This window comes from Cicer arietinum, chromosome 7, assembly GCF_000331145.2.
Source record: "Cicer arietinum cultivar CDC Frontier isolate Library 1 chromosome 7, Cicar.CDCFrontier_v2.0, whole genome shotgun sequence".
Classification (NCBI taxonomy): Eukaryota; Viridiplantae; Streptophyta; class Magnoliopsida; order Fabales; family Fabaceae; genus Cicer; species Cicer arietinum.
In genome coordinates, this window is record NC_021166.2 from 36,410,181 (window position 1) to 36,421,570 (window position 11,390).

Below are 11,390 nucleotides of genomic sequence, written 5' to 3' on the forward strand. Positions count from 1 at the left end.
TTGTCATTTTTGTCTTTTATAAGTTTGTTCTAGTACATTTAAGTTCTTAGTCAACGTAGTTCGTCAAGTAAGTGGAAAAGTTTCAATACATTAAGATTTTAGGTCATTTTGGTCTTTAATTGGTTTATTCTAATCCAATTTTGTTTTTACTAGGTTTATTCGAGTCCAATGTGGTTCTTAGTTAAATGTATTCTAAGAAGTGCACAAGTCTAAATGGATTAAGATTTTTGTCATTTTTGTCTTTTCTAGGTTTATTCTAGTCCAGTTAACCTCTTAGTTAATATAGTTCGTTCAATAAGTGCAAATGTTTCAATGAATTAAAATTTAAGGTCATTTTAGTCTTTTCTATGTTTATTCTAATCCTTTTAACTTCTTAGTCAATGTAGTTTGTCCAATAAGTGCATAAGTCTCAATGGATTAAGATTTTACATCATTTTGTTATTTAGTAATGTTATTGTAATCCATGTTGGTTTTTAGGTAATTTGTTCGTCCAAAATGTCTACAAGTTTAAATGGATAAGATTTTAGGTCATTTTAGTATTTACTAGATTTATTCTAGTCCATTTAAGTTTTTTTGTCAATATTGTTCTTTCGACAAATGCATATGTTTCAACAGATAAAAACTTTAGATCATTTTGATCTTCAAAAGGTTTATTCCAATTCCATTTGGTTTGTAAGCAATTTAGTTCACCCAATAAGTGTCCTAATGGATTAAGATTTTTAAGTCATTTTAGTATTTACTAGGTTTATTCAAGTCCATTTTGGTTCTTAGTTAATATAGTTCTTCTAATAAGTGCACAATTCTAAATGGATTAAGATTTTTGTCCTTTTTGTCTTTTCTAGGTTTATTCTAGACCATTTAAGTTCTTAGTTGTAGTAGTTCGTCCAGTAAGTACAAATTTTTCCATACATTAAGATTTTAGTTTATTTTGATCTATTATAGATTTATTCTAATTCATTTCGGTTCTTAGGCAATTTAGTTTGTCCAATAAGTGGATGGATTAAGATATTTTTTTTTTTTATCTTTACAAGGTTTATTCGTGTCCATTTTGGTTCTTAGTTAAGGTAGTTCTAATAAGTGCACAAGTCTAAATCAATTAAGATTTTTGTCTTTTTTTTTTTTTGTTTTATAGGTTTATTATAGTCCATTTAAGTTCTTAGTCAATGTACTTCATCAAGTAAGTGCAAATCTTTCAATGCATAAAAATTTTAGATCATTTGGGTCTTTAATAGGTTTATTCTAATTCATTTAAGACCATTTTAGTCTTTTCTACTTTTATTCTAGTCCATTTTAGTTCTTACTCACTGTAGTTCATCCAATAAGGGCAAATGCTTCAATGCATTAAGATTTTAGGTCATCTTGGTCTTTAATAAGTTTATTATAATCCCTTTTGGTTCTTACACATTTTAATTCGTCCAATAAGTGCATAAGTCTCAATGGATAAAGATTTTAGGTCATTATGGTCTTTAATAAGTTTATTCTAATTCATTTTGGTTCTAAAGCAATTTAAATCGTCCAATAGTACAAAAGTCTCAATGGATTAAGATTTTAGGACATTATGGTATTTAATAAGTTTATTCTTATCCATTTTGAGTTCTTAGGCAATTAAGTTTGTTCAATAAGTGCAAATGTTTCAATGCATTAAGTTTTTAGGTCATTATTGTCTTTAATAGGTTTATTGTAATCCATTTTGGTACATAGGCAATTAAGTTCGTCCAATAAGTGCACAAGTCTCAATGGATTAAGATTTTAGGTCATTTTGATCTTTACAAGGTTTATTCGAGTCCACTTTGGTTCTCAGTTATGGTAGTTCTAATAAGTGCAGAAGTCTAAATGAATTAAGATTTTGTCATTTTTGTCTTTTCTAGCTTTATTCTAGTCCATTTATGTTTTTAGTCAATGCAGTTCGTCAAGTAAGTGAAAATGTTTCAATGCATAAAAGTTTTAGGTCATTTGGGTCTTTAATAGGTTTATTCTAATTCATTTAAAGTCATTTATTCTTTTCTACAATTATTCTAGTCCATTTAAGTTCGTAGTCAATGTAGTTCGTCCAATAAGTGAAAATGCTTTAATGCATTAAGATTTTAGGTCGTTTTGGTCTTTAATAAGTTTATTCTAATCCCTTTTGGTTCTTATACATTTTAGTTCGTCCAATAAGTGCACACGTGTGAATGGATAAAGATTTTAGGTCATTATGGTCTTTAATAAGTTTATTCTAATTTATTTTGATTATAAGGCAATTTAGTTCGTCCAATAGTACAAAAGTCTCAATGGATTAAGATTTTCGGGCATTATGCTATATAATAAGTTTATTCTTATCCATTTTGAGTTCATAGGCAATTAAGTTTGTTCAATAAGTGCAAATATTTCAACGCATTAAGATTTTATGTCATTATTTTCTTTAATAGGTTTATTCTAATCAATTTTGGTACATAGGCCATTTAGTTCGTCCAATAAGTGTACAAGTCTCAATAGATTAAGATCTTAGGTCATTTTGGTCTTTAATAAGTTTATTCTAATCCATTTTTGTTCGTAGGCAATTTTGTTCATTCAATAAGCCCGTAAGTCTCAATGGATTCAGATTTTAGGTCATTTTGGTCTTTAATAGATTCATTCCTTTCCATTTTGATTCTTAGGGCAATGTGTTCATCCAATAAGTTCATAAGTCTCAATGGATTAAAATTTTAGGTCATTTTTGTCTTTATTAGGTTTATTCGAGTCTATTTTGGTTCTTAGTTAATGTAGTTCTTCTAACAAAGTGCACAAGTCTAAATGGATTAAGATTTTTGTCATTTTTGTCTTATCTAGGTTTATTCTAGTCCAGTTAATTTCTTAGTTAATGTAGTTCGTCCAGTAAGTGCAAATGTTTCAATGCATTAAAATTTTAGATCATTTTGGTCTTTAGTAGGTTTATTCTAATTCTTTTTCGTTCTTAGGCCATTCAGTTCGTCAAATAAGTGCATATGTCTCAATGGAATATGATTTTAGGTCATTTTAGCCTTTTCTATGTTTATAAGTCTCAATAGATTAACATTTTAGTCTTTTCTTTGTTCATTCTAGTCTATTTAAGTTCTTAGTAAATGTAGTTTGTCCAATTAGTGCATATGTTTCATTGGATTAACATTTTAGGTCATTTTGGTCTTAAACAGGTTTATTCTAATCTAATTTTTTTCTTAGGCAATTTGGTTTGTCAAATAAGTGCATAAGTCTCAATTGATTATGAGTTTAGGTCATTTTAGTTGTTTTAAGGTTTATTCTAGTCCATTTATGTTTTTTTGTCAATGTTGTTCTTCCAATTAGTGCATATGTTTCAACAGATTAAGATGTTAGGTCATTTTGGTCTTCAATAGATTTATTTCCTATCCATTTTGATTCTTAGGCAATGTAGTTCATCCAATAAGTTCATAAGTCTCAATGGATTAAGATTTTGGATCTTTTTGACATTACTAGAGTTATACGAGTTCATTTTGTTTTTTAGTTGTTGTAACTCTTCTAAAAATTGCACAAGTCTAAATGGAATAACATTTTAGGGCATTTTGGTCTTTAAAAGGTTTATTCTAATCTATTTTTTTAAGGCTATTTAGTTCGTTAAATAAGTGCATAAGTGTAAATTGATTAAGATTTTAGTTCATTTTAGTCTTTTCTAGGTAGTTTGTCCAATATGTGCATAAGTCATAATGGATTAAGATTATATGTCAATTTTTTCTTTAATAAGTTTATTCTAATCCATTTTGGTTCTTAGGCAATTTTGTTCGTCCATTATGTGCATAAGTCTCAATGGATTAAGATTTTAGGTCATTTTAGTCTTTTGTAGGTTCATTCTAGTCCATTTAAGTTCTTAGTCAATGTAGTTTGTCCAATTAGGGCATATGTTTCAATGGATTAACATCTTAGGTAATTTTAGTCTTTAATAGATTTATTCTAATCCATTTTGGTTCTTAGGCAATTCAGTTCGTCAGATAAGTGTATAAGTATCAATTTATTAAGATTTTAAGTCTTTTTAGTCTTTTCTTGGGTTATTCTAATCCATTTCAGTTCTTTGTCAACGTTGTACTTCTAGTAAGTGCATAAGTCTCAATGGATTAAGATTTTAGGTCATTTTGGTCTTCATGAGGTTTATTTGTGTCCATTTTATGTCATAGGCAATTTAGTACATCCAATAAGTGTATGGATTAAAATTTTAGGTCGTTTTGGTCTTTACTAGGTTTATTTGAGTCTATTTTGGTTCTTAGTTAATATAGTTCTTCTAATAAGTGCACAATTTTAAATGGATTAAGATTTTTGCCAGTTTTTTCTTTTCTAGGTTTATTCTAGTCTGTTTAAGTTCTTAGTTAATGTAGTTCGTGCAGTAAGTGAAATGCTTCAATGCATTAAGATTTTAGTTCATTGTGGTCTATAATATGTTTATTCTAATTCATTTTGGTTCTTAGGCAATGTAGTTTGTCCAATAAGTGCACAAGTCTCAATGGATTAATATTTTAGTTCATTTTAGTATTTTCTAAGTTTTTTCGAGTCCATTTTGGTTCTTAGTTAATGTAGTTATAATAAGTGGAGAAGTCTAAATGTATTAAGATTTATGTCATTTTTATATTTTTTAAGTTTATTCTATTAAACAGGAGGAAACAGAAAAAGAATTAGTTGACACTACAATTGACGATGTTAGAATTTAACAAGTACGTAAAAGGAAACCTCAAAATACAGTTTCTTCGGGATCCATTCAGAAAGTTCCTTAGTTTCCATCATTTTGTTCTTTTTTTCATCCTCAAAAAGTGTTTGATCATATACCTGGAAGGTAAATCAAAGTCATCGCTTCAGCTTTTCAAATCTCACATGTATAATGAATGCTCTTTGTTTATTCAAGGTCTTAAATTATACCAAATATTAATTTCAAATAATAGGCACATCAATAGGCTTTTTAAGTACAACTAACCCCAAACATTGCGTAAAAAAAACATATACACTTGCAAGAATAGACAGAGCTTATCTTTCAACAATGGAGAATGGCGTCGAAAATGAGATCAAAAATGAAAATAGTGGTGTTGAGAACAAGATGAAGGAGAACATTGTTGATAATGGAGAACGAGAAGAACAGTGGCGGAGCTTGACTAAAAAGTTTGGGGTGAGTGACATAAAAATATAATGTATAAATTAAATATACATATAATATTATATAGCAAAAAAATTAAGTTATAATAAACACAAAGTGAAGTATCAAATAATTTAACTACATGACTTACGAATACCTTAAAGTAATGCTCTACGCTCTTTAATTAATTTGAAATCATCAATAATAGACTTAGAACTGATACTTGCAACAATTTCTCTTTCAATATAAACTGGCATGCTATCTGTCAAAAAGTCAGCTTCCATCTTATTTTTTAACCTAGATATAATTATTTTCATTGCTGAAAACGATCTTTTAGTTGTGGCAGTAGAAAATGAAAGAGTGATGATAAGACGAAGTAGCCTATCAATCAAGTAGAAATTTTACGCCTTTTCAGTTGCAACCAAACATGAGCACAATTCTTGGATAGTTGATAAATTCTTTAAATTTAAATCTTGACGAGCATCAACCAAGAAATGTTGGAGTTAAAATTTCAAATTAATCTTCTCTTGCATATTAAAATCCACAGGGTATTATTTTTCAACTAGAGTGCAAGTTTTCTCAATGTTAAAAGCTTTATAATTATCCTTAGGATTCAAAGCACAACTTAGAGTTAAGAAATCCATTGCTTGCTCACTAAATCTGTTATTCAACTCTTATAATTGATGATCAATGGCAGTAAAAAATATTTCAACTCTAAAATAATGCTCTATTATAACCTGACCTTGTTGAAGACGAGAGCGTCCAAATCTTGTTCTTGAATGAACATCGTTAAGATCAGGAATCTCAATATCATGTTTTTCACAAAAAGTCTTCACTTCAGTAAATAATGCATCCCAACCATCTTCTCTCAATGTTTGAATAAGAGACTTTGTTGTTCCAACCAAACACATGGCATTAACTATATCCTGAGATTGTTGTTGTAAGGTTTGACAAATTATATCAGTTATCCCTATAATTTCTTTCATCAAATGCAAGATAAATATAAAATCAAACGCCTTTAAATAATTATAGGCACTATCAACATCCCCACGTGCAGAATAACTTGATCTTTCATTTGTAATTTTTTTAAAACAATACAAGTTACCTCACACATATTTAGCAAGCTACAAATAGAAGAGAAATGTGATCTCCAACGAGTAACCTCAGCTCGTTTCAAAGTACCAATTTGATTTATACCTTAACCAGTAACAATCTCATCAATTTCTAGCAAATGTGCAATTTCCTTTAATTGAACAGCTTGTAACTCATCATGACGCTTAGTAAAAGAACAAACAACATTAACAACAAAAGTTAGCTTCTCCAAAAATTTATGAACTGAAACAAATTCTCTTGATACAGTGTCAATTGATGTCTTTAGACGTATTTGATTCTTCAAAATTTGTTATGAGCTTTCACTTAAAAAGTATTCCTAATATGTCCATCTTGATTCAACAAGTCTAGACAAGCTTTCATTGCATTCTTGTGTGGTGAGCAAGGATTCATCCCTATGTGTTTGAGAAAGGCGCAAAATTTTCCATTTTTAATTTTCTTCCAATTTCTAAAACTCATACGAATGAAGACATCTGATTTGGAACGTCCACTTGGTCTTTTACTAAATAGATAGCTTGGTAAATAATATGCAACATCTTTAGAAGGTGAATATTATAGCCATGAAGAAAATATGTTAACCAAGCATATTGAAACCGTTTTGGATGAACATCGTTGCCAGATAAAGGATATTCTTCTAAATTTAGTTTCAAATGTAGAAGTTATAATTTTTTCATCTCTTTCACTCTCACAAATTTTTCTCCTTAAAAAATAATCAATTATTTTACTCTTCTTCATTCTCACAAACTTCTCTAAATCAACCAATTTAGGAAACATAAAACATCTTTTCAGCGAAAATTAAATGGAAACAAAAATCAAACACCTTATATGAACAAAAAATCAAACACCTTATATGCAACAAAAAACTCCAAACAAAAATCAGCACTAACATCAAATTTCAAACAAACAAAAACTTCAAACAAACAAAACTCCAAACAAATAAAACACCAAAACAAAACTCTAAACTCCAAAGCAAAAATCCAAACTCCAAACATCAATTCTGATTATAAACGAAAATACAAAATTGAAATATGAACCTTTCGAGTTTTGACGAACGGCCAAGGCGGCGAGGAGGAGGCAGAGCGACTGAGCAACGCGACGCGAGGCGAAGCGACATGACGCGACGTTGGGCGGAGCGACTGAGCAACTGAGCGTATGGAAGAGAGGTGAGGTGGAGCGATTGAGCGGAGCGACGTGAGGCAGAGGCAGAGCGACGCGAGGAGCAAGAGGGGGAGAGAGAGAGTGGAAGATTGGAAGAGAGAGGATACTTATTTAGGTTTAAGGTATTGTTATAATTTCTTAATTTTAATAAGGGAATTTTGGTCATTTACTTATATATTTTTTTTGGTGGTCGCGGCCCTTCCCCCTATCCCTACCAAGATCCGCCCCTGGAGAAGAAGTGAATGAACGAGAAGAATAGGGTTTTTACTTTTTGGTTTTAAAAAGCTTTTGTTTTATAATTTCCAAAACTATGAAGTTTTTTTTATTGGAATTATATTAACAAACAAGTTTAATTAGTAAAATTTTTACTTATGGATTTTGCTGGTGATTAAATATGTAAAAAAAGTTCTTAGGATTTTTCTGCTAGATTAAATAAGAGAAAATGTTACTTTAGGATTTTGCTTAGAATTATTGCTGAAGAACATATCTTCTTATGTAAAATACTGTAGGAAAATTCTAAGATAATACATCTCGAAAATTTTCGCAGGTAAATTCATAGAAAAAAGTAAATTTCTAATACTTAGAGCTTAAAGGTTGAAGGTTGAGGAGACTTTGACGGTATTTTCAAAATAGGAAGTTTCGCGTAATAACTACATATATACTATATACTATTGAGACAATCCACTTTATCAACTAGACACTTTGACTAGACACCATTGCATGGGATAGTAGGTGATTTTTCAACCATATCAATTTAGTGTTAATTGAATCCATATATTAGAGTAGATGTTGTTTGTTTGTTGCATGAGCACCTATTATACTCTTTCTACTTTCATTGTATATATTGAATTGTGATTTTCACTGTACAACCAATAGCTTAGATATGCTACAGTGAATAAGACTTGAAGAAGTTGCTATTGAAGGTGCAAACACGAGAAAGTGGTTGAATTGTATTTGAAAAAGTTAAAAACGATAATTTATTAAAAAAACAAGTTTGGCTTGGGTGACTAACTTAGAGTAAAAGCAATCGGATCAGAGGTAGTAAACAATGAAAGCGTAAATAACTGGACACATAGATTTATCCTGGTTCACCACTAATTTGGCTACATGCAGTCCCCTCATTCAAAAGGATTTAATAAACTAATTCAAATACGTTGAATTACAAAGTACCTCACCCTCCAAGACAGTCGTCCCAAACAGCTTGACAACCCCAAAATTTTGAGGAACTTGTTGAGACAAAATCCCAAATCAATGTTTTGATGTAAACAAACAGTGGTTAATTAAGACTCTAATTATGATTCTAAATGATGTGTTAATTTAATATTTTCTTTTGAGTGTAATAATCAAAGATAAGTATTAAGCAATGCAAGCAAAATCAGTTTAAGAAAAAAGCAAAACATGAACAAACATAACCAATAACATTCTTGACAATATTATGGAAAACCAAGAATGTTCTCCACGTTTTTCATTTTCATCAAAAAGTTCAAATCATCTGTTAATGCATGGAAAGCTCTTGCAAATTACAAATGCATTTCCAATACATCTACCAGGAATACACAACTCTCATATCAACAAAAGAAACACTCCAAAAGTAAAAAAGAAAATAATCAATCTTCAACATATTAACATTAATCTCTAGAGTATTAACATCAATCTTCAGAATGTTAACATCAGTCTCTAGAATGTTAACATCATTATCCAACATGTTAAAAATAAATCTCCAACATATTAACAATCAATCTCTAGTATGTGGACACCATTCTCCATCCTGTTGGCACGAATCAAAGACGGTCTTAATCTAAATACATTTAGCACATCTCTAATATATTTGTGCACATTACAAATGATCATAAAATCACAGTCAAGAATGAGAAGCTACAGTACCCAACCATTATTAACACCAAAGCAAAACGTAGAATGTGGAAGTCAAGAACATTCCTGGTTCAAAAAAAGTCTAGTTTTTAGTCAAATCTGACACATGATAGTTGGACACTTTTCAACAGTCAAATTAGTTGTCATCAACCTTCTTGAAGCCTATAAAAGGAAGTCCCAAGCTCAAGAAAAAATCAGAACTTCAAGTGTTAAAATATTAATCACTTACTTACATTCATACACTTGAAAGTCTCTCTTCCATCAAAAGAATTAGTGCTATTCATATTCAAATCTCTTGTTATTATTTTACTAAATCTTTTGTAAAGAATCTAACCTCAAACAAGTGTTGATATTACTCAAATTCTGCCAAACACTTTAAATCATTATTGTGTAAACTCAAAACTATAAGTTTTGATTATAGTTTGAGTAGTTTGTAGAAAATCATTTTATGGTTAAAAAGTGAAGTGTAAAATTCTCTCTAAAGATTGGTCGGTGACCTGATTGAATCCCTTTCTAGGTGGAAAAGAATTGTTGTAACAAATCAAAGTTGATCCGAACAAACTATGTAAAACTAAGAACGTTGTAAAACCAAGAACGTTTTTCCGTTTGAACACTTAGTGGAAAATTTCATAATTGTGAAGACTAGACGTAGCCCGAGTTGGATAAACTAGGATATATCATTGTGTGATATCTCTTCTCTTATCTCTATTTACTTTCAATCCATTTGATGGATTTTTACCATTATATTCCCTTTTTTTTATTTTTAAATCAAAATACCCCACTTTGAGTTTTATATACTAAATTGCCCTACTTTTTGGGCCCAGTAGGAGGTTGTGGCCTGGGGGTGCGACCAGGTAAAGGAAAAAAAAAATTCATCCAGTAGGAGGTCGCTAGCCGGAGATGTGACCTCCCAAAGGAATTTTTAATTTTTTTGTTGTTGTTCGTTTTAGGGTTTATTTAGTTGTTAATATGTTATTAAATAATTAAATTAATAAATAATTATATTAAATAATACATTAATAAATAATAATATTAATAATACATTAATAAATAATAATACAATAATAAACTCGGTTCTAACATGATATGTACAAGCATAATTATTATTGTTATTATTATTTATTAATATATTATTATTATTTATTAATGTATTATTTAATATAATTATTTATTAACATATTAACAACTAAATAAACTTTAAATAATAAATAATAATATTAATAATACATTAATAAATAATAATACAATAATAAACTCGGTTCTAACATGATATGTACAAGCATAATTATTATTGTTATTATTATTTATTAATATATTATTATTATTTATTAATGTATTATTTAATATAATTATTTATTAACATATTAACAACTAAATAAACTTTAAAACGAACAAAAAAAAATCCCTTTGGGAGGTCGCATCCCCGGCCAGCGACCTCCTACAGGGTGAAAAAAATTTGTCTTTACCTAGTCGCACCCATTTGGCTACATGCAGTCCCCTCATTCAAAAGGATTTAATAAACTAATTCAAATACGTTGAATTACAAAGTACCTCACCCTCCAAGACAGTCGTCCCAAACAGCTTGACAACCCCAAAATTTTGAGGAACTTGTTGAGACAAAATCCCAAATCAATGTTTTGATGTAAACAAACAGTGGTTAATTAAGACTCTAATTATGATTCTAAATGATGTGTTAATTTAATATTTTCTTTTGAGTGTAATAATCAAAGATAAGTATTAAGCAATGCAAGCAAAATCAGTTTAAGAAAAAAGCAAAACATGAACAAACATAACCAATAACATTCTTGACAATATTATGGAAAACCAAGAATGTTCTCCACGTTTTTCATTTTCATCAAAAAGTTCAAATCATCTGTTAATGCATGGAAAGCTCTTGCAAATTACAAATGCATTTCCAATACATCTACCAGGAATACACAACTCTCATATCAACAAAAGAAACACTCCAAAAGTAAAAAAGAAAATAATCAATCTTCAACATATTAACATTAATCTCTAGAGTATTAACATCAATCTTCAGAATGTTAACATCAGTCTCTAGAATGTTAACATCATTATCCAACATGTTAAAAATAAATCTCCAACATATTAACAATCAATCTCTAGTATGTGGACACCATTCTCCATCCTGTTGGCACGAATC

General features: G+C 29.5%; 1 pseudogene; it reads right to left on the reverse strand.

Annotated features, from left to right (window-relative positions):
• Positions 1-5,244: 5,244 nt before the first annotated feature.
• On the reverse strand, positions 5,245-7,310 carry LOC140918771 (uncharacterized; annotated as a pseudogene).
• Positions 7,311-11,390: the final 4,080 nt, after the last annotated feature.